Raw genomic sequence first — 5,057 nt, 5'->3', positions numbered from 1 at the left:
TATAAGAATCGACTATGAATACCATTCTTAATACTTAAGTATTTCGGAGTGAATTTATAATACATATCCAATTCTACAAACCGCACACTAAAATTTTTTTCGATCTTAAAATACAATTATGAACGGAACTAGAGTAGTAATATCATGTATTAAATTGACAAGCAAGTTAATAATATTGACGTTTATAAGTAAAAAAAATATGTTTAATAAAAAATTCTATTATAATCGTTAAAATTAATGACATAAAAAAATGTTGTGTACATTTATGAAACACAAAAATTATGATGTAAGAAAACAGAAACATTCAATAATGTCATCATACCTCGTTTCGTAGATGTGGCAGTCGGCATCGATGTGAGCTGCGATGGAATGCCGGCCCTATCAGTGGCAGTGATAGCCCACAGCTGAGTCTCGTGCCCTTTCGTGGACCTCGTCGTCGTCGTCGTCGTCTTCAGGACGAGCCACTAACCTGGTAGTCATCTCCACCACGACGACGGCCAGTCGGTCATCGTCTATCGACACGTACACTCTAAAAGCATAATAGAATTTTTCCTCAAAATATAAATACAGTAATAATGACTAAAAAATATGATAATACTCCAAATTAGGGATTCCCTTCCCCAAATGATTTTGACCTTGTTGTCAAGGTCATGATACCGAGTGAACAAAGTCGTGTGTTCCAAAATCCCAGGGGGAAGGGAAGATAGAGTGGGAGTCGCTTTATGTGGAAAGTTGTAAAATATACTTTAAAGCAGAAAATTTCTGTTTTATATACCTAGTAGTAACAAAGAGATATCATTTTTCAAACTTCTTTCGTATAACTTTTTAACGAGTAACAGCTATAACTTTTTGGAGGTCACTCAGAGTCATGATCTTGACAACATATGTTAAAATTAAGGTCATTGAGGAAGATCTCATAATCTGGAGTATTATCAAAAATATATAAGATTATTTAATATAAACATGAGAATTATTGTTTGTGGAATTGACAACTCTCTTAAAAAATTATATGAAAACTAATAAGCATAGTTATTACTGCAATATTTATATAAAAATGCAGCTATTCGTCTGTTTTTTGTTCTTGTACTAGAACTCTCTTTCTCGCTTTCGACAAATATCTATAAACATATATCTCACTTTACTATCTCTACTTTAAGTTCCAAAAGTGTACACTAATTCAGCCACAGAAAATAGATCTCATGATTGATAATTTTCTTTTTATAGTCAATATGATTGAGCTATTGCCTATCTACAATAGAGAATTGGACTGCGACTGATGTGAAAACTCACAGATGTTACATTGTTTTCTAAACATTATCAAAAAACAGTTTCGTATATTTACAAGTTTATTCAAGCTCAAATGCACTTTTCTATAATAAAAAATATTACTTTTGTAAGATTGTTTTTAACATCAGTTAAATTTGAAAAATTTGTTTTATCACTATAAATTTAATTATAAGTTCCTGTGATAAATAAAAAGCATGTTTTTTTTGATTAAAGATGGATTACGCAAGATTAACCTATTTAGTATATATAAAATAAGTTAATTTATTTTATTGTGCCAAACTTTAAATTCAACGCCTACAACAGAAAATTATCGACGAACGTGAAAAGGTTTTTACCGTGACGGGAACAAAAGTTTGTTTTACTAGTGCTTGAAGCGTTAAACCTTAATGACAATTTCTTGTTCACTTATAAAGTTAGAATCAACTTTTTACTTTTTATCCGTTAAAGTTAAAATAGCCGTTCACAAGATGCTCGGTTCATATCTTCTTAGAATATTTTAATTAATAAATTCTTTTATTATAATATTATAATATTATTATAATATTCCTTTAACGATTCTGATATCATAATCGTATTTATGTTTTATGATTGTTTAAATATCAGCAAATAAGATAGTTTTAATTTTAAAGACTTAAAAATACATGAATTTTCTCTATATTTTACTTTAAATACGATATTCTAAATTAATTTCAAGATTAATATTATTTCTGTATCAATTTTCTAATATAATTATAAAATTAAACAATCTAAAATCACTACTTTCTTTTTAAATGGATATGTGATTATATGTGTCAAAACGACATCAATGTGATTGTCGTTATCTCTTTTTTTCTAATTCAAAATATCAACGTGGAATATATATCTAAGGATTTAATCCTATGAAATAGGTGCGATAGCTCAGTAACCTCGAATAGTAGCACAGCAGAAATGGTATCGAAAATTTTCGTATCGCGGCAGAAATTGCATTCCTCCCTCCTCCCATTTGTGATCTTGCACGGCCATTTCAATTTCGCGGGTATTCCCCGTTCTGGGAGATACGATCGATTGACGCATCATAAAAAAATAGCAGCATGCGATTTACAAATTTTTCGTTTGTGCCTATGCATGTTTGACATTTTATGACTGTGCTATTTAATTTTTAATTGACATATTATGCTTTTTAAGACATATCTACGTTAAAGATATATCTACTAAAATTCATAATTTTTTGAAAACTAAGTATAATTATATAATATTCACTCCTCTTCATTACAGTTTTCTACATATTAAAGAATTAAGATGTTATATACGTACAAAAAGGATTTAAATAATATTATCTCTTTCTGTTATCCACATTGCAGAAAAATCCTTAATTACACATAGACAATTGTACATGTAATTATTTACAATATAATAAAGATTAGCTTATAAATAATTACCTTCATATTTCTGACGTGTAGCATTGAATCATAAATAATTATTATTTTTTGTTATTTCTCTCGTGCATGGTCCTTTCTTGAGAGATTTTTTTTACTCTCTGTGATAGCGTTATAACGATCGCTCTACAGCAAAACATGCAACTATATGCCACGAATTTGCATACATTAACCGAGTTCCGTAGAACTAGTGCGTAGATCCACAGATATTACAAATTGATATGCTTGATGGCTGTATATCTGTGTTCACAGTGACAAGATGACAGTGTAATAATGATAATAAATGGATAATGCGCTGTCACAAACATTAAAACTTGTCTAGCTTCATAAACTGACGATTGAAATCGTATGTAAAGTCAATTCCATTATATGAATCCATTATATGAAAAAACTCTTCAGATAGAAATTGATATTCAATTATGTATCAACGATAGTTTTAAGAAGCTTTTTTATCCGTCAAATAATTTTTTCAAAGTCATTACGACGAAGAGCAAGAAAAAAAGGAGAAAAAAAAGAAAAAAGTATAAATATATTATTTGATCAATTTAAAAAAACTGAGAAAAAACAAATTTTTCTTCGATATGGAAAATTTGTAATCATTTATGATTTATTTGGTTTTTATTCGTAATATTCAATATATTAATTATTTTGAATAATATTATTAATTATATTAATTATTTTGAATAATAGTAAAATATCAGATATAAAATTTCTGTCATGTTCAATTAAATTTAATTAAAAAATTATATTTTGTCCATACTTGATTATCTAATATCTTTTAATTTTTGATAAATTTCCGTAATAGGGTAAATATGATGCTTTCTAATTTATTTTCTAGTATTCGTGATTGAAAGAATACTCTTCTGATAAAGCGCGCGCGCGCGCCTATATATATTTGCACGTGTGATTTTTGTTTTTATGTTTATTTAATCATTTTGTCAGTTTATTTAATCATTGTTATTTAATCATGTTATTTAATCATTTTTCAGTTTGTTATTCCATGAATTCGTAAAAATTTGTATGTATGTATAATTTCACGTAAATTCACATCGATCTTCTCGCCAATTACTCAATTACTAATAAGCGACATGTTACTACATTAGATATATCTCACGCATGTCATTAGTAAGATCTGTAGAGGGAAATATAGGTGTACGGAGTAGTGTGGAAGTTATCGAGAGGATGGTCCCATCAAATCACTATCGTCGGTCTTGCCTTGAGAGAGAAGTTACTACGTTACTTTATCGTTTCCTCTGATACAGTAAAGTGATTAATGCTATTATATTGAACACAAACGAGTGAAGAGATTCATCAAAGCGAGAAAAAATTACATAAAAATATTGGGAAGTGTCTTTTATTTAGTGACACAAGTTAACACAAAAGTCGTTCTATCTTTTTTTGAATTCCATGAATAACAAAGACAGAATGATCCTTGTGTCGACTTGTATTACTAAATGAAAAGCACTCATTATTAGATTATTACAAGATTCGACTTGGCCGAATATGATTCTCTTCATATATTTATTTTGAATATTTCTCATTTATTTTTATTTAACATTGTTCACTATATTATATCATTATATTATATCATCTATAAAAAGTTATGTATCTACAAAGAATCTAATTAAAAATAAATCTAAAAATTAGTTATTGGGACATTGAAAAATTATTAAAGTAATCAAACATTTATATTGCATTTAAAAAAGTTCTATTTTTTGATGTAACAGAATCGAAATTAACTAATTAAATGAGATATAACGAGATGTTAATTATATCGATATTACGAAACTAAAAATACGTAAATTATAATATTTTGTGCAGATAGATTTATATTAAATCTTTCTAACTAATAAATTCTTGCGATCCCACAATAAATACCAATAATCTGTTTCCAATAAGTATGAAAGTAGACCATTATCGACGTATTTTTAATAAGCGTAAAAGAAATTTATTTAGCGAAAAATGCATATATAGTTTTCGGAATAAATAATGTTTCTTACAAGATACACATATTAGTTCCCTGAACTTCCTCTTAAAAGCAAATGAAGGAAATATTGCCAATAATACGTTAAAAGATAACTATTGTTGTCTTTTCAGTTATTTTTAATGAGAGATAAAAACATTTATTTTAAAACATCATGAGGCGACTAGATACTAGACTGCTAGGAATATGAGCTTATTGCACGGTTATTGGATAAAAATGAGTAGGAGCTCGAAAGAAAAATCCTGGGAACTGTAAGATAGAACTGCGCGGCGTATCGTAATATTTGTTGTGAAAGAGGCTTTTGTCCGGAAAAATTGAGATCTCTGAAAATAGATCTCATTTAACCGTTATTGCGAATATTAGACGTCTAT

The sequence above is a fragment of the Atta cephalotes genome (genome assembly GCF_000143395.1).
Source record: "Atta cephalotes unplaced genomic scaffold scaffold00013, whole genome shotgun sequence".
Classification (NCBI taxonomy): Eukaryota; Metazoa; Arthropoda; class Insecta; order Hymenoptera; family Formicidae; genus Atta; species Atta cephalotes.
The sequence above is the reverse complement of the archived record's forward strand: the minus strand, read 5'-3'. Positions refer to the sequence as shown.